Source organism: Lonchura striata, chromosome 37 (genome assembly GCF_050655825.1).
Source record: "Lonchura striata isolate lonStrDom1 chromosome 37, ASM5065582v1, whole genome shotgun sequence".
NCBI classification, from domain to species: Eukaryota; Metazoa; Chordata; class Aves; order Passeriformes; family Estrildidae; genus Lonchura; species Lonchura striata.
Window position 1 is genome coordinate 16198555 of NC_140739.1, and position 20028 is coordinate 16218582.

A 20028-nucleotide genomic window follows, 5' to 3' on the forward strand; every position below is an offset into this window, starting at 1 on the left:
TCCCCACCTCAAAATTGTACTGCCCTGATAGACCCAAGGGAGCACTACAAACTGACATCAGGAACCTGGACTGCTGAGTTTTCTTTCCCAGGGAAAATGGCCAAAGGATGTGCCCAGGGGCCCCTGGCCCTGACTGCAAAAAATCCTTATATCGAAGGTTGGACCCCACATCAAAGTTGTCCCCACCTCAAACTTGTGCTGCCCTGATAGACCCAAGGGAGCCCTACAAACTGACATCAGGAACCTGGACTGCTGAGTTTTCTTTCCCAGGGAAAATGGAAAAAGGATGTGCCCAGGGGCCCCTGACCCTGACTGCAAAAAATCCTTATATCGAAGGATGGACCCCACACCGAAGTTGTCCCCACCTCAAACTTGTGCTGCCCTGATAGACCCAAGGGAGCCCTACAAACTGACATCAGGAACCTGGACTGCTGAGTTTTCTTTCCCAGGGAAAATGGAAAAAGGATGTGCCCAGGGGCCCCAGGCCCTGAGTGCAAAAAATCCTTATATCGAAGGATGGACCCCACACCGAAGTTGTCCCCACCTCAAACTTGTGCTGCCCTAATAGACCCAAGGGAGCCCTACAAACTGACATCAGGAACCTGGACTGCTGAGTTTTCTTTCCCAGGGAAAATGGAAAAAGGATGTGCCCAGGGGCCCCTGGCCCTGACTGCAAAAAATCCTTATATCGAAGGATGGACCCCACACCAAAGTTGGCCCCACCTCAAACTTGTGCTGCCCTGATAGACCCAAGGCAGCCCTACAAACTGACATCAGGGACCTAGACAGCTGAGTTTTCTTTCCCAGGGAAAATGGAAAAAGGATATGCCCAGGGGCCCCTGACCCTGACTGCAAAAAATCCTTATATCGAAGGATGGACCCCACACCGAAGTTGTCCCCACCTCAAACTTGTGCTGCCCTGATAGACCCAAGAGAGCCCTACAAACTGACATCAGGAACCTGGACTGCTGAGTTTTCTTTCCCAGGGAAAATGGAAAAAGGATGTGCCCAGGGGCCCCTGGCCCTGGGCCCCATACCCTGACTGCAAAGAATACTTATATCGAAGGATGGACCCCACACCGAAGTTGTCCCCACCTCAAACTTGTGCTGCCCTGATAGACCCAAGGGAGCCCTACAAACTGACATCAGGAACCTGGACTGCTGAGTTTTCTTTCCCAGGGAAAATGGAAAAAGGATGTGCCCAGGGGCCCATGGCCCTGTGCAGGGACCTCACGGCAAAAAATCCTTATATAGAAGGATGGAGCCCACACCAAAATTGTCCCCACCTCAAACTTGTGCTGCCCTGAGAGACCCAAGGGAGCCCTACAAACTGACATCAGGAACCTGGACTGCTGAGTTTTCTTTCCCAGGGAAAATGGAAAAAGGATGTGCCCAGGGGCCCGTGGCCCTGGGCCCCTGGCCCTGACTGCAAAAAATCCTTATATCGAAGGATGGACCCCACACCGAAGTTGTCCCCACCTCAAACTTGTGCTGCCCCAATAGAACCAAGGGAGCCCTACAAACTGACATCAGGAACCTGGACTGCTGAGTTTTCTTTCCCAGGGAAAATGGAAAAAGGATGTGCCCAGGGGCCCCTGGCCCTGACTGCAAAAAATCGTTATATCGAAGGATGGAGCCCAGACCGAAGTTGTCCCCAGCTCAAAATTGTACTGCCCTGATAGACCCAAGGGAGCCCTACAAACTGACATCAGGAACCTGGACTGCTGAGTTTTCTTTCCCAGGGAAAATGGAAAAAGGATATGCCCAGGGGCCCCTGACCCTGACTGCAAAAAATCCTTATATCGAAGGATGGACCCCACACCGAAGTTGTCCCCACCTCAAACTTGTGCTGCCCTAAGAGACCTAAGGGAGCCCTACAAACTGACATCAGGAACCTAGACTGCTGAGTTTTCTTTCCCAGGGAAAATGGAAAAAGGATGTGCCCAGGGGCCCCTGGCCCTGACTGCAAAAAATCCTTATATCGAAGGATGGACCCCACACCAAAGTTGTCCCCACCTCAAACTTGTGCTGCCCTGATAGACCCAAGGCAGCCCTACAAACTGACATCAGGGACCTAGACAGCTGAGTTTTCTTTCCCAGGGAAAATGGAAAAAGGATATGCCCAGGGGCCCCTGACCCTGACTGCAAAAAATCCTTATATCGAAGGATGGACCCCACACCAAAGTTGTCCCCACCTCAAACTTGTGCTGCCCTGATAGACCCAAGGGAGCCCTACAAACTGACATCAGGAACCTGGACTGCTGAGTTTTCTTTCCCAGGGAAAATGGAAAAAGGATGTGCCCAGGGGCCCCTGGCCCTGGGCCCCATACCCTGACTGCAAAAAATCCTTATATCGAAGGATGGACCCCACACCGAAGTTGTCCCCACCTCAAACTTGTGCTGCCCTGATAGACCCAAGGGAGCCCTACAAACTGACATCAGGAACCTGGACTGCTGAGTTTTCTTTCCCAGGGAAAATGGAAAAAGGATGTGCCCAGGGGCCCCTGGCCCTGTGCAGGGACCTCACGGCAAAAAATCCTTATATCGAAGGATGGAGCCCACACCGAAGTTGTCCCCACCTCAAACTTGTGCTGCCCTGATAGACCCAAGGGAGCCCTACAAACTGACATCAGGAACCTGGACTGCTGAGTTTTCTTTCCCAGGGAAAATGGAAAAAGGATGTGCCCAGGGGCCCCTGGCCATGGGCTGGGGCCACACTGCAAAGAATCCTTATATCGAAGGATGGAGCCCACACCGAAGTTGTCCCCACCTCAAACTTGTGCTGCCCTCATAGACCCAAGGGAGCCCTACAAACTGACATCAGGAACCTGGACTGCTGAGTTTTCTTTCCCAGGGAAAATGGAAAAAGGGTGTGCCCAGGGGCCCCTGGCCCTGACTGAAAAAAATCCTTATATCGAAGGATGGACCCCACACGGAAGTTGTCCCCACCTCAAACTTGTGCTGCCCTGATAGACCCAAGGGAGCCCTACAAACTGACATCAGGAACCTGGACTGCTGAGTTTTCTTTCCCAGGGAAAATGGAAAAAGGATGTGCCCAGGGGCCCCTGGTCCTGGGCTGGGGCCTCACTACAAAAAATCCTTATATCGAATGATGGAACCCACACCGAAGTTGTCTCCACCTCAAACTTGTGCTGCCCTGATAGACCCAAGGGAGCCCTACAAACTGACATCAGGAACCTGGACTGCTGAGTTTCCTTCCCAGGGAAAAAGGAAAAAGGGTGCGCCCAGGGGCCCTTGGCCCTGGGCCCCTGGCCCTGACTGCAAAAAATCCTTATATCGAAGGATGGAGCCCAGACCGAAGTTGTCCCCACCTCAAAATTGTACTGCCCTGATAGACCCAAGGGAGCACTACAAACTGACATCAGGAACCTGGACTGCTGAGTTTTCTTTCCCAGGGAAAATGGCCAAAGGGTGTGCCCAGGGGCCCCTGGCCCTGACTGCAAAAAATCCTTATATCGAAGGTTGGACCCCACATCAAAGTTGTCCCCACCTCAAACTTGTGCTGCCCTGATAGACCCAAGGGAGCCCTACAAACTGACATCAGGAACCTGGACTGCTGAGTTTTCTTTCCCAGGGAAAATGGAAAAAGGATGTGCCCAGGGGCCCCTGGCCATGGGCTGGGGCCACACTGCAAAGAATCCTTATATCGAAGGATGGAGCCCACACCGAAGTTGTCCCCACCTCAAACTTGTGCTGCCCTCATAGACCCAAGGGAGCCCTACAAACTGACATCAGGAACCTGGACTGCTGAGTTTTCTTTCCCAGGGAAAATGGAAAAAGGATGTGCCCAGGGGCCCCTGGCCCTGACTTCAAAAAATCCTTATATCGAAGGATGGACCCCACACCGAAGTTGTCCCCACCTCAAACTTGTGCTGCTCTGATAGACCCAAGGGAGCCCTACAAACTGACATCAGGAACCTGGACTGCTGAGTTTTCTTTCCCAGGGAAAATGGAAAAAGGATGTGCCCAGGGGCCCGTGGCCCTGGGCCCCTGGCCATGACTGCAAAAAATCCTTATATCGAAGGATGGACCCCACACCGAAGTTGTCCCCACCTCAAACTTGTGCTGCCCTGATAGACCCAAGGGAGCCCTACAAACTGACATCAGGAACCTGGACTGCTGAGTTTTCTTTCCCAGGGAAAATGGAAAAAGGGTATGCCCAGGGGCCCCTGGCCATGGGCTGGGGCCACACTGCAAAGAATCCTTATATCGAAGGATGGACCCCACACCGAAGTTGTCCCCACCTCAAACTTGTGCTGCCCTGATAGACCCAAGGGAGCCCTACAAACTGACATCAGGAACCTGGACTGCTGAGTTTTCTTTCCCAGGGAAAATGGAAAAAGGATGTGCCCAGGGGCCCCTGGCCCTGGGCTGGGGCCTCACTACAAAAAATCCTTATATCGAATGATGGAACCCACACCGAAGTTGTCTCCACCTCAAACTTGTGCTGCCCTGATAGACCCAAGGGAGCCCTACAAACTGACATCAGGAACCTGGACTGCTGAGTTTTCTTTCCCAGGGAAAAAGGAAAAAGGATATGCCCAGGGGCCCCTGACCCTGACTGCAAAAAATCCTTATATCGAAGGATGGAGCCCACACCGAAGTTGTCCCCACCTCAAACTTGTGCTGCCCTGATACACCCAAGGGAGCCCTACAAACTGACATCAGGGACCTAGACTGCTGAGTTTTCTTTCCCAGGGAAAATGGAAAAAGGATATGCCCAGGGGCCCCTGACCCTGACTGCAAAAAATCCTTATATCGAAGGATGGACCCCACACCGAAGTTGTCCCCACCTCAAACTTGTGCTGCCCTAAGAGACCTAAGGGAGCCCTACAAACTGACATCAGGAACCTGGACTGCTGAGTTTTCTTTCCCAGGGAAAATGGAAAAAGGATGTGCCCAGGGGCCCCTGGCCCTGACTGCAAAAAATCCTTATATCGAAGGATGGACCCCACACCAAAGTTGGCCCCACCTCAAACTTGTGCTGCCCTGATAGACCCAAGGCAGCCCTACAAACTGACATCAGGGACCTAGACAGCTGAGTTTTCTTTCCCAGGGAAAATGGAAAAAGGATATGCCCAGGGGCCCCTGACCCTGACTGCAAAAAATCCTTATATCGAAGGATGGACCCCACACCAAAGTTGTCCCCACCTCAAACTTGTGCTGCCCTGATAGACCCAAGGGAGCCCTACAAACTGACATCAGGAACCTGGACTGCTGAGTTTTCTTTCCCAGGGAAAATGGAAAAAGGATGTGCCCAGGGGCCCCTGGCCCTGGGCCCCATACCCTGACTGCAAAAAATCCTTATATCGAAGGATGGACCCCACACCGAAGTTGTCCCCACCTCAAAATTGTACTGCCCTGATAGACCCAAGGGAGCACTACAAACTGACATCAGGAACCTGGACTGCTGAGTTTTCTTTCCCAGGGAAAATGGAAAAAGGATGTGCCCAGGGGCCCCTGGCCCTGTGCAGGGACCTCACGGCAAAAAATACTTATATCGAAGGATGGAGCCCACACCGAAGTTGTCCCCACCTCAAACTTGTGCTGCCCTGATAGACCCAAGGGAGCCCTACAAACTGACATCAGGAACCTGGACTGCTGAGTTTTCTTTCCCAGGGAAAATGGAAAAAGGATGTGCCCAGGGGCCCCTGGCCATGGGCTGGGGCCACACTGCAAAGAATCCTTATATCGAAGGATGGAGCCCACACCGAAGTTGTCCCCACCTCAAACTTGTGCTGCCCTGATAGACCCAAGGGAGCCTTACAAACTGACATCAGGAACCTGGACTGCTGAGTTTTCTTTCCCAGGGAAAATGGAAAAAGGATGTGCCCAGGGGCCCCTGACCCTGACTGCAAAAAATCCTTATATCGAAGGATGGACCCCACACCGAAGTTGTCCCCACCTCAAACTTGTGCTGCCCTGATAGACCCAAGGGAGCCCTACAAACTGACATCAGGAACCTGGACTGCTGAGTTTTCTTTCCCAGGGAAAATGGAAAAAGGATGTGCCCAGGGGCCCCAGGCCCTGAGTGCAAAAAATCCTTATATCGAAGGATGGACCCCACACCGAAGTTGTCCCCACCTCAAACTTGTGCTGCCCTAATAGACCCAAGGGAGCCCTACAAACTGACATCAGGAACCTGGACTGCTGAGTTTTCTTTCCCAGGGAAAATGGAAAAAGGTTGTGCCCAGGGGCCCCTGGCCCTGACTGCAAAAAATCCTTATATCGAAGGATGGACCCCACACCAAAGTTGGCCCCACCTCAAACTTGTGCTGCCCTGATAGACCCAAGGCAGCCCTACAAACTGACATCAGGAACCTGGACTGCTGAGTTTTCTTTCCCAGGGAAAATGGAAAAAGGATATGCCCAGGGGCCCCTGACCCTGACTGCAAAAAATCCTTATATCGAAGGATGGACCCCACACCGAAGTTGTCCCCACCTCAAACTTGTGCTGCCCTGATAGACCCAAGAGAGCCCTACAAACTGACATCAGGAACCTGGACTGCTGAGTTTTCTTTGCCAGGGAAAATGGAAAAAGGATGTGCCCAGGGGCCCCTGGCCCTGGGCCCCATACCCTGACTGCAAAGAATACTTATATCGAAGGATGGACCCCACACCGAAGTTGTCCCCACCTCAAACTTGTGCTGCCCTGATAGACCCAAGGGAGCCCTACAAACTGACATCAGGAACCTGGACTGCTGAGTTTTCTTTCCCAGGGAAAATGGAAAAAGGATGTGCCCAGGGGCCCATGGCCCTGTGCAGGGACCTCACGGCAAAAAATCCTTATATCGAAGGATGGAGCCCACACCAAAATTGTCCCCACCTCAAACTTGTGCTGCCCTGAGAGACCCAAGGGAGCCCTACAAACTGACATCAGGAACCTGGACTGCTGAGTTTTCTTTCCCAGGGAAAATGGAAAAAGGATGTGCCCAGGGGCCCGTGGCCCTGGGCCCCTGGCCCTGACTGCAAAAAATCCTTATATCGAAGGATGGACCCCACAGCGAAGTTGTCCCCACCTCAAACTTGTGCTGCCCCAATAGAACCAAGGGAGCCCTACAAACTGACATCAGGAACCTGGACTGCTGAGTTTTCTTTCCCAGGGAAAATGGAAAAAGGATGTGCCCAGGGGCCCCTGGCCCTGACTGCAAAAAATCGTTATATCGAAGGATGGAGCCCAGACCGAAGTTGTCCCCAGCTCAAAATTGTACTGCCCTGATAGACCCAAGGGAGCCCTACAAACTGACATCAGGAACCTGGACTGCTGAGTTTTCTTTCCCAGGGAAAATGGAAAAAGGATGTGCCCAGGGGCCCCTGTCCATGGACAGGGACCTCACGGCAAAAAATCCTTATATTGAAGGATGGACCCCACACCAAAGTTGTCCCCACCTCAAACTTGTGCTGCCCTGATAGACCCAAGGGAGCCCTACAAACTGACATCAGGAACCTGGACTGCTGAGTTTTCTTTCCCAGGGAAAATGGAAAAAGGATGTGCCCAGGGGCCCCTGGCCCTGACTGCAAAAAATCCTTATATCGAAGGATGGACCCCACACCAAAGTTGTCCCCACCTCAAACTTGTGCTGCCCTGATAGACCCAAGGCAGCCCTACAAACTGACATCAGGGACCTAGACAGCTGAGTTTTCTTTCCCAGGGAAAATGGAAAAAGGATATGCCCAGGGGCCCCTGACCCTGACTGCAAAAAATCCTTATATCGAAGGATGGACCCCACACCAAAGTTGTCCCCACCTCAAACTTGTGCTGCCCTGATAGACCCAAGGGAGCCCTACAAACTGACATCAGGAACCTGGACTGCTGAGTTTTCTTTCCCAGGGAAAATGGAAAAAGGATGTGCCCAGGGGCCCCTGGCCCTGGGCCCCATACCCTGACTGCAAAAAATCCTTATATCGAAGGATGGACCCCACACCGAAGTTGTCCCCACCTCAAACTTGTGCTGCCCTGATAGACCCAAGGGAGCCCTACAAACTGACATCAGGAACCTGGACTGCTGAGTTTTCTTTCCCAGGGAAAATGGAAAAAGGATGTGCCCAGGGGCCCCTGGCCCTGTGCAGGGACCTCACGGCAAAAAATCCTTATATCGAAGGATGGACCCCACACCGAAGTTGTCCCCACCTCAAACTTGTGCTGCCCTGATAGACCCAAGGGAGCCCTACAAACTGACATCAGGAACCTGGACTGCTGAGTTTTCTTTCCCAGGGAAAATGGAAAAAGGATGTGCCCAGGGGCCCCTGGCCATGGGCTGGGGCCACACTGCAAAGAATCCTTATATCGAAGGATGGAGCCCACACCGAAGTTGTCCCCACCTCAAACTTGTGCTGCCCTCATAGACCCAAGGGAGCCCTACAAACTGACATCAGGAACCTGGACTGCTGAGTTTTCTTTCCCAGGGAAAATGGAAAAAGGGTGTGCCCAGGGGCCCCTGGCCCTGACTGAAAAAAATCCTTATATCGAAGGATGGACCCCACACGGAAGTTGTCCCCACCTCAAACTTGTGCTGCCCTGATAGACCCAAGGGAGCCCTACAAACTGACATCAGGAACCTGGACTGCTGAGTTTTCTTTCCCAGGGAAAATGGAAAAAGGATGTGCCCAGGGGCCCCAGGCCCTGAGTGCAAAAAATCCTTATATCGAAGGATGGACCCCACACCGAAGTTGTCCCCACCTCAAACTTGTGCTGCCCTAATAGACCCAAGGGAGCCCTACAAACTGACATCAGGAACCTGGACTGCTGAGTTTTCTTTCCCAGGGAAAATGGAAAAAGGATGTGCCCAGGGGCCCCTGGCCCTGACTGCAAAAAATCCTTATATCGAAGGATGGACCCCACACCAAAGTTGGCCCCACCTCAAACTTGTGCTGCCCTGATAGACCCAAGGCAGCCCTACAAACTGACATCAGGGACCTAGACAGCTGAGTTTTCTTTCCCAGGGAAAATGGAAAAAGGATATGCCCAGGGGCCCCTGACCCTGACTGCAAAAAATCCTTATATCGAAGGATGGACCCCACACCGAAGTTGTCCCCACCTCAAACTTGTGCTGCCCTGATAGACCCAAGGGAGCCCTACAAACTGACATCAGGAACCTGGACTGCTGAGTTTTCTTTCCCAGGGAAAATGGAAAAAGGATGTGCCCAGGGGCCCCTGGCCCTGGGCCCCTGGCCCTGACTGCAAAAAATCCTTATATCGAAGGATGGACCCCACACCGAAGTTGTCCCCACCTCAAACTTGTGCTGCCCTGATAGACCCAAGGGAGCCCTACAAACTGACATCAGGAACCTGGACTGCTGAGTTTTCTTTCCCAGGGAAAATGGAAAAAGGATGTGCCCAAGGGCCCCTGGCCCTGTGCAGGGACCTCACGGCAAAAAATCCTTATATCGAAGGATGGAGCCCACACCAAAGTTGTCCCCACCTCAAACTTGTGCTGCCCTGAGAGACCCAAGGGAGCCCTACAAACTGACATCAGGAACCTGGACTGCTGAGTTTTCTTTCCCAGGGAAAATGGAAAAAGGATGTGCCCAGGGGCCCGTGGCCCTGGGCCCCTGGCCCTGACTGCAAAAAATCCTTATATCGAAGGATGGACCCCACACCAAAGTTGTCCCCACCTCAAACTTGTGCTGCCCTGATAGACCCAAGGGAGCCCTACAAACTGACATCAGGAACCTGGACTGCTGAGTTTTCTTTCCCAGGGAAAATGGAAAAAGGATGTGCCCAGGGGCCCCTGGCCCTGACTGCAAAAAATCCTTATATCGAAGGATGGAGCCCAGACCGAAGTTGTCCCCAGCTCAAAATTGTACTGCCCTGATAGACCCAAGGGAGCACTACAAACTGACATCAGGAACCTGGACTGCTGAGTTTTCTTTCCCAGGGAAAATGGAAAAAGGATGTGCCCAGGGGCCCCTGGCCCTGACTGCAAAAAATCCTTATATCGAAGGTTGGACCCCACATCAAAGTTGTCCCCACCTCAAACTTGTGCTGCCCTGATACACCCAAGGGAGCCCTACAAACTGACATCAGGAACCTGGACTGCTGAGTTTTCTTTCCCAGGGAAAATGGAAAAAGGATGTGCCCAGGGGCCCCTGGCCATGGGCTGGGGCCACACTGCAAAGAATCCTTATATCGAAGGATGGAGCCCACACCGAAGTTGTCCCCACCTCAAACTTGTGCTGCCCTCATAGACCCAAGGGAGCCCTACAAACTGACATCAGGAACCTGGACTGCTGAGTTTTCTTTCCCAGGGAAAATGGAAAAAGGGTGTGCCCAGGGGCCCCTGGCCCTGACTGAAAAAAATCCTTATATCGAAGGATGGAGCCCACACCGAAGTTGTCCCCATCTCAAACTTGTGCTGCCGTGATACACCCAAGGGAGCCCTACAAACTGACATCAGGAACCTGGACTGCTGAGTTTTCTTTCCCAGGGAAAATGGAAAAAGGATGTGCCCAGGGGCCCCTGGCCCTGACTGCAAAAAATCCTTATATCGAAGGATGGACCCCACATTAAAGTTGTCCCCACCTCAAAATTGTGCTGCCCTGATACACCCAAGGGAACCCTACAAACTGACATCAGGAACCTGGACTGCTGAGTTTTCTTTCCCAGGGAAACTGGAAAAAGGATGTGCCCAGGGGCCCCTGGCCATGGGCAGGGGCCACACTGCAAAAAATCCTTATATCGAAGGATGGACCCCACACCGAAGTTGTCCCCACCTCAAACTTGTGCTGCCCTGATACACCCAAGGGAGCCCTACAAACTGACATCAGGAACCTGGACTGCTGAGTTTTCTTTCCCAGGGAAAATGGAAAAAGGATGTGCCCAGGGGCCCCTGGCCCTGACTGCAAAAAATCCTTATATCGAAGGATGGACCCCACACCGAAGTTGTCCCCACCTCAAACTTGTGCTGCCCTGATAGACCCAAGGGAGCACTACAAACTGACATCAGGAACCTGGACTGCTGAGTTTTCTTTCCCAGGGAAAATGGAAAAAGGATGTGCCCAGGGGCCCCTGGCCCTGACTGCAAATTATTCTTATATCGAAGGATGGACCGCACACCGAAGTTGTCCCCACCTTAAACCTGTGCTGCCCTGATAGACCCAAGGGAGCCCTACAAACTGACATCAGGAACCTGGACTGCTGAGTTTTCTTTCCCAGGGGAAATGGAAAAAGGTTGTGCACCGGGGCCCCTGGCCCTGACTGCAAAGAATCCTTATATCGAAGGATGGACCCCACACCGAAGTTGTCCCCACCTCAAACTTGTGCTGCCCTGATAGACCCAAGGGAGCCCTACAAACTGACATCAGGAACCTGGACTGCTGAGTTTTCTTTCCCAGGGAAAATGGAAAAAGGATGTGCCCAGGGGCCCCTGGCCATGGACAGGGACCTCACGGCAAAAAATCCTTATATTGAAGGATGGACCCCACACCAAAGTTGTCCCCACCTCAAACTTGTGCTGCCCTGATAGACCCAAGGGAGCCCTACAAACTGACATCAGGAACCTGGACTGCTGAGTTTTCTTTCCCAGGGAAAATGGAAAAAGGATGTGCCCAGGGGCCCCTGGCCTTGACTGCAAAAAATCCTTATATTGAAGGATGGACCCCACACCGAAGTTGTCCCCACCTCAAAATTGTACTGCCCTGATAGACCCAAGGGAGCACTACAAACTGACATCAGGAACCTGGACTGCTGAGTTTTCTTTCCCAGGGAAAATGGAAAAAGGATGTGCCCAGGGGCCCCTGGCCCTGACTGCAAAAAATCCTTATATCGAAGGATGGACCCCACATCAAAGTTGTCCCCACCTCAAACTTGTGCTGCCCTGATAGACCCAAGGGAGCCCTACAAACTGACATCAGGAACCTGGACTGCTGAGTTTTCTTTCCCAGGGAAAATGGAAAAAGGATGTGCCCAGGGGCCCCTCGCCATGGGCTGGGGCCACGCTGCAAAGAATCCTTATATCGAAAGATGGACCCCACAACGAAGTTGTCCCCACCTCAAACTTGTGCTGCCCTGATAGACCCAAGGGAGCCCTACAAACTGACATCAGGAACCTGGACTGCTGAGTTTTCTTTCCCAGGGAAAATGGAAAAAGGATGTGCCCAGGGGCCCCTGGTCCTGGGCTGGGGCCTCACTACAAAAAATCCTTATATCGAATGATGGACCCCACACCGAAGTTGTCTCCACCTCAAACTTGTGCTGCCCTGATAGACCCAAGGGAGCCCTACAAACTGACATCAGGAACCTGGACTGCTGAGTTTTCTTTCCCAGGGAAAAAGGAAAAAGGGTGTGCCCAGGGGCCCCTGGCCCTGACTGAAAAAAATCCTTATATCGAAGGATGGACCCCACACCGAAGTTGTCCCCACCTCAAACTTGTGCTGCCCTGATAGACCCAAGGGAGCCCTACAAACTGACATCAGGAACCTGGACTGCTGAGTTTTCTTTCCCAGGGAAAATGGAAAAAGGATGTGCCCAGGGGCCCCTGACCCTGACTGCAAAAAATCCTTATATCGAAGGATGGACTCCACACCGAAGTTGTCCCCACCTCAAACTTGTGCTGCCCTGATAGACCCAAGGGAGCCCTACAAACTGACATCAGGAACCTGGACTGCTGAGTTTTCTTTCCCAGGGAAAATGGAAAAAGGTTGTGCCCAGGGGCCCCTGGCCCTGACTGCAAAAAATCCTTATATCGAAGGATGGACCCCACACTGAAGTTGTCCCCACCTCAAACTTGTGCTGCCCTAATAGACCCAAGGGAGCCCTACAAACTGACATCAGGAACCTGGACTGCTGAGTTTTCTTTCCCAGGGAAAATGGCAAAAGGATGTGCCCAGGGGCCCCTGGACCTGACTGCAAAAAATCCTTATATCGAAGGATGGAGCCCACACCGAAGTTGTCCCCACCTCAAACTTGTGCTGGTCTAAGAGACCTAAGGGAGCCCTACAAACTGACATCAGGAACCTGGACTGCTGAGTTTTCTTTCCCAGGGAAAATGGAAAAAGGATGTGCCCAGGGGCCCCTGGCCCTGACTGCAAATTATTCTTATATCGAAGGATGGACCCCACACCACAGTGTTCCCCACCTCAAACTTGTGCTGCCCTGATAGACCCAAGGGAGCCCTACAAACTGACATCAGGAACTTGGACTGCTGAGTTTTCTTTCCCAGGGAAAATGGAAAAAGGATGTGCCCAGGGGCCGCTGGCCCTGGGCTGGGGCCTCACTGCAAAGAATCCTTATATCGAAGGATGGACCGCACACCGAAGTTGTCCCCACCTTAAACCTGTGCTGCCCTGATAGACCCAAGGGAGCCCTACAAACTGACATCAGGAACCTGGACTGATGAGTTTTCTTTCCCAGGGAAAATGGAAAAAGGATGTGCCCAGGGGCCCCTGACCCTGACTGCAAAAAATCCTTATATTGAAGGATGGACCCCACACCGAAGTTGTCCCCACCTCAAAGTTGTGCTGCCCTAATAGACCCAAGGGAGCCCTACAAACTGACATCAGGAACCTGGACTGCTGAGTTTTCTTTCCCAGGGAAAATGGAAAAAAAATGTGCCCAGGGGTCCCTGACCCTGGGCTGGGGCCTCACTACAAAAAATTCTTATATCGAAGGATGGAGCCCACACCAAAGTTGTCCCCACCTCAAACTTGTGCTGCCCTGATAGACCCAAGGGAGCCCTACAAACTGACATCAGGAACCTGGACTACTGAGTTTTCTTTCCCAGGGAAAATGGAAAAAGGATGTGCCCAGGGGCCCCTGGCCATGGACAGGGACCTCACGGCAAAAAATCCTTATATTGAAGGATGGACCCCACACCGAAGTTGTCCCCACCTCAAACTTGTGCTGCCCTGATAGACCCAAGGGAGCCCTACAAACTGACATCAGGAACCTGGACTGCTGAGTTTTCTTTCCCAGGGAAAATGGAAAAAGGTTGGGCCCAGGGGTCGCTGGCCCTGGGCTGGGGCCTCACTGCAAAAATCCTTATATCGAAGGATGGACCGCACACCGAAGTTGTCCCCACCTTAAACCTGTGCTGCCCTGATAGACCCAAGGGAGCCCTACAAACTGACATCAGGAACCTGGACTGCTGAGTTTTCTTTCCCAGGGAAAATGGGAAAAGGTTGTGCACAGGGGCCCCTGGCCCTGACTGCAAAGAATCCTTATATCGAAGGATGGAGCCCACACCGAAGTTGTCCCCACCTCAAACTTGTGCTGCCCTGATAGACCCAAGGGAGCCCTACAAACTGACATCAGGAACCTGGACTGCTGAGTTTTCTTTCCCAGGGAAAATGGAAAAAGGATGTGCCCAGGGGCCCCTGGCCCTGGGCAGGGCCCTCACTGCAAAAAATCCTTATATCGAAGGATGGACCCCACACCGAAGTTGTTGCAACCTCAAACTTGTGCTGCCCTGATAGACCCAAGGGAGCTCTACAAACTGACATCAGGAACCTGGACTGCTGAGTTTTCTTTCCCAGGGAAAATGGAAAAAGGATGTGCCCAGGGGCCCCTGGCCCTGACTGCAAAAAATCCTTATATCGAAGGATGGACCCCACACCGAAGTTGTCCCCACCTCAAACTTGTGCTGCCCTGATAGACCCAAGGGAGCCCTACAAACTGACATCAGGAACCTGGACTACTGAGTTTTCTTTCCCAGGGAAAATGGAAAAAGGATGTGACCAGGGGCCCCTGGCCCGGGGCAGGGACCTCACTACAAGAAATCCTTATATCGAAGGATAGACCCCAAACCGAAGTTGTCCCCACCTCAAACTTGTGCTGCCCTGATAGACCCAAGGGAGCCCTACAAACTGACATCAGGAACCTGGACTGCTGAGTTTTCTTTCCCAGGGAAAATGGCCAAAGGATGTGCCAAGGGGCCCCTGGCCCTGGGCAGGAACCTCACTGCAAAAAATCCTTATATCGAAGGACGGACCCCACACCGAAGCTGGCCCCACCTCAAACTTGTGCTACCCTGATAGACCCAAGGGAGCCCTACAAACTGACATCAGGAACCTGGACTGCTGAGTTTTCTTTCCCAGGGAAAATGGAAAAAGGATGTGCCCAGGGGCCCCTGGCCCTGACTGCAAAAAATCCTTATATCGAAGGATGGACCCCACACCAAAGTGTTCCCCACCTCAAACTTGTGCTGCCCTGATAGACCCAAGGGAGCCCTACAAACTGACATCAGGAACCTGGACTGCTGAGTTTTCTTTCCCAGGGAAAATGGAAAAAGGTTGTGCCCAGGGGCCCCTGGCCCTGGGCTGGGGCCTCACTGCAAAGAATCCTTATATCGAAGGATGGACCGCACACCGAAGTTGTCCCCACCTCAAAGTTGTGCTGCCCTAATAGACCCAAGGGAGCCCTACAAACTGACATCAGGAACCTGGACTGCTGAGTTTTCTTTCCCAGGGAAAATGGAAAAAAAATGTGCCCAGGGGTCCCTGGCCTTGGGCTGGGGTCTCACTATAAAAAATTTTTATATCGAAGGATGGAGCCCACACTGAAGTTGTCCCCACCTCAAACTTGTGCTGCCCTGATAGACCCAAGGGAGCCCTACAAACTGACATCAGGAACCTGGACTGCTGAGTTTTCTTTCCCAGGGAAAATGGAAAAAGGATGTGCCCCGGGCCCCTGGCCCTGACTTCAAAAAATCCTTATATCGAAGAATCGACCCCACACCAAAGTTGTCCCCACCTCAAACTTGTGCTGCCCTGATAGACCCAAGGGAGCCCTACAAACTGACATCAGGAACCTGGACTGCTGAGTTTTCTTTCCCAGGGAAAATGGAAAAAGGATGTGCCCAGGGGCCCCTGGCCATGGACAGGAACCTCACTGCAAAAAAATCCTTATATTGAAGGATGGACCCCACACCGAAGTTGTCCCCACCTCAAACTTGTGCTGCCCTGATAGACCCAAGGGAGCCCTACAAACTGACATCAGGAACCTGGACTGCTGAGTTTTCTTTCCCAGGGAAAATGGCCAAAGGATGTGCCCAGGGTCCCCTGGCCCTGGGCCCCTGGCCCTGACTGCAAAGAATCCTTATATCGAAGGATGGACCCCACACCGAAGCTGTTCCCTTCTCAAACTTGTGCTGCCCTGATAGACCCAAGGGAGCCCTACAAACTGACATCAGGAACCTGGACTGCTGAATTTTCATTCCTAGGGAAAATGGAAAAAGGCTGTGCCCACGAGCCCCTGGCCCTTACTGCAAAAAATCCTTATATCGAAGGATGGACCCCACACCAAAATTGTCCCCACCTCAAACTTGTGCTGCCCTGATACACCCAAGGGAGCCCTACAAACTGACATCAGGAACCTGGACTGCTGAGTTTTCTTTCCCAGGGAAAATGGAAAAAGGATGTGCCCCGGGCCCCTGGCCGTGACTTCAAAAAATCCTTATATCGAAGGATGGACCCCACACCAAAGTTGTCCCCACCTCAAACTTGTGCTGCCCTGATAGACCCAAGGGAGCCCTACAAACTGACATCAGGAACCTGGACTGCTGAGTTTTCTTTCCCAGGGAAAATGGAAAAAGGATGTGCCCAGGGGCCCCTGGCCATGGACAGGGACCTCACGGCAAAAAAATCCTTATATTGAAGGATGGACCCCACACCGAAGTTGTCCCCACCTCAAACTTGTGCTGCCCTGATAGACCCAAGGGAGCCCTACAAACTGACATCAGGAACCTGGACTGCTGAGTTTTCTTTCCCAGGGAAAATGGCCAAAGGGTGTGCAAGGGGCCCCTGGCCCTGGGCAGGGACCTCACTGCAAAAAATCCTTATATCGAAGGACGGACCCCACACCGCAGCTGTCCCCACCTCAAACTTGTGCTACCCTGATAGACCCAAGGGAGCCCTACAAACTGACATCAGGAACCTGGACTGCTGAGTTTTCTTTCCCAGGGAAAATGGCCAAAGGATGTGCCCAGGGTCCCCTGGCCCTGGGCCCCTGGCCCTGACTGCAAAGAATCCTTATATCGAAGGATGGACCCCACACCGAAGTTGTCCCCACCTCAAACTTGTGCTACCCTGATAGACCCAAGGGAGCCCTACAAACTGACATCAGGAACCTGGACTGCTGAGTTTTCTTTCCCAGGGAAAATGGAAAAAGGATGTGCCCAGGGGCCCCTGGCCCTGACTGTAAAAAATCCTTATATCGAAGGATGGACCCCACACCGAAGCTGTCCCCACCTCAAACTTGTGCTGCCCTGATAGACCCAAGGGAGCCCTACAAACTGACATCAGGAACCTGGACTGCTGAATTTTCATTCCTAGGGAAAATGGAAAAAGGCTGTGCCCACGGGCCCCTGGCCCTTACTGCAAAAAATCCTTATATCGAAGGATGGACCCCACACCAAAATTGTCCCCACCTCAAACTTGTGCTGCCCTGATACACCCAAGGGAGCCCTACAAACTGACATCAGGAACCTGGACTGCTGAGTTTTCTTTCCCAGGGAAAATGGAAAAAGGTTGTGCCCAGGGGACCCTGGTCCTGGGCTTGGGCCTGACTGCAAAGACTCCTTATATCGAAGGATGGACCCCACACCGAAGTTGTCCCCACCTCAAACATGTGCTGCCCTGATACACCCAAGGGAGCCCTACAAACTGACATCAGGAACCTGGACTGCTGAGTTTTCTTTCCCAGGGAAAATGGAAAAAGGATGTGCCCAGGGGCCCCTGGCCCTGACTGCAAAAAATTCTTATATCGAAGGATGGACCCCACACCGAAGTTGTCCCCACCTCAAACTTGTGCTACCCTGATAGACCCAAGGGAGCCCTACAAACTGACATCAGGAACCTGGACTGCTGAGTTTTCTTTCCCAGGGAAAATGCAAAAAGGATGTGCCCAGGGGCCCCTGGCGCTGGGCTGGGACCTGACTGCAAAGAATCCTTATATCGAAGGATGGAATCCCACACCAAAATGTTCCCCACCTTAAACTTGTGCTGCCCTGATAGACCCAAGGGAGCCCTACAAACTGACATCAGGAACCTGGACTGCTGAATTTTCTTTCCCAGGGAAAATGGAAAAAGGCAGTGCCCACGGGCCCCTGGCCCTGACTGCAAAAAATCCTTATATTGAAGGATGGACCCCACACCAAAGTTGTCCCCACCTCAAACTTGTGCTGCCCTGATAGACCCAAGGGAGCCCTACAAACTGACATCAGGAACCTGGACTGCTGAGTTTTCTTTCCCAGGGAAAATGGAAAAAGGATGGGCCCAGGGGCCCCTGGTCCTGGGCTTGGGCCTGACTGCAAAGACTCCTTATATCGAAGGATGGACCCCACACCGAAATTGTCCCCACCTCAAACATGTGCTGCCCTGATACACCCAAGGGAGCCCTACAAACTGACATCAGGAACCTGGACTGCTGAGTTTTCTTTCCCAGGGAAAATGGAAAAAGGATGTGCCCAGGGGCCCCTGGCCCTGGGGCCCTGGCCCTGACTGCAAAAAATTCTTATATCGAAGGATGGACCCCACACCGAAGTTGTCCCCACCTCAAACTTGTGCTACCCTGATAGACCCAAGGGAGCCCTACAAACTGACATCAGGAACCTGGACTGCTGAGTTTTCTTTCCCAGGGAAAATGGAAAAAGGATGTGCCCAGGGGCCCCTGGCCCTCGGCAGGGGCCTCACTGCAAAAAATCCTTATATCGAAGGATGGACCCCACACCGAAGTTGTTGCAACCTCCAACTTGTGCTGCCCTGATAGACCCAAGGGAGCTCTACAAACTGACATCAGGAACGTGGACTGCTGAGTTTTCTTTCCCAGGGAAAATGGAAAAAGGATGTGCCCAGGGGCCCCTGGCCCTGGGCAGGGACCTCACTACAAAAAATCCTTATATCGAAGGATAGACCCCACACCGAAGTTGTCCCCACCTCAAACTTGTGCTGCCCTGATACACCCAAGGGAGCCCTACAAACTGACATCAGGAACCTGGACTGCTGAGTTTTCTTTCCCAGGGAAAATGGCCAAAGGATGTGCCAAGGGGCCCCTGGCCCTGGGCAGGGCCCTCACTGCAAAAAATCCTTATATCGAAGGACGGACACCACACCGAAGTTGTCCCCACCTCAAACTTGTGCTACCCTGATAGACCCAAGGGAGCCCTACAAACTGACATCAGGAACCTGGACTGCTGAGTTTTCTTTCCCAGGGAAAATGGCCAAAGGATGTGCCCAGGGTCCCCTGGCCCTGGGCCCCTGGCCCTGACTGCAAAGAATCCTTATATCGAAGGATGGACCCCACACCGAAGTTGTCCCCACCTCAAACTTGTGCTACCCTGATAGACCCAAGGGAGCCCTACAAACTGACATCAGGAACCTGGACTGCTGAGTTTTCTTTCCCAGGGAAAATGGAAAAAGGATGTGCCCAGGGGCCCCCCACACTGGGCTGGGACTGACAGCAAAAAGTCCTTATATCGAATGATGGTCCCCACACCTAAATTGTCCTCACCTCAACCTTGTGCTGCCTTGATAGTCCCAAGGGAGCCCTACAAACTGACATCAGGAACCTGGACTGCTGAGTTTTCTTTCCCAGGGAAAGTGGCAAAGGATGTGTCCAGGTGATCCCCCGGACCCAGTCCAAAGCACTCACCGTCCTTCCATGAGACCGTCCCGGGAGCTCCCCATAAACTCCTCTTCTCCAGCAGCTCCATGCGAAAACTGGCTGGTGCAAAGCCTCGCCCTTAATTAACCTCCCCCCGGAGGGACCCCGCCCCTCATCATCATCCTGACAGCTCACACCTGTGGCTGCTCTGAGCCCTCATCAACTTAACAGCTCACACCTGTGGCTGCTCTGAGCCCTCATCATGCTAACAGCTCACACCTGGCACTTTATCCACTCTCCAACAGCGTCTCTTGGTCTCTCCCTCTCCAGCACACAGCCGACTTCTCACAGACACAGGTCCAACAAAAATCTGCTACAGGTGTCGGCTTTTCTTAATCCACCTGGTTACACGATTAAAACACATACATGCATTGATGGTCTTTGAGAGAAAGCTTTCTCCTGGAGAAAAC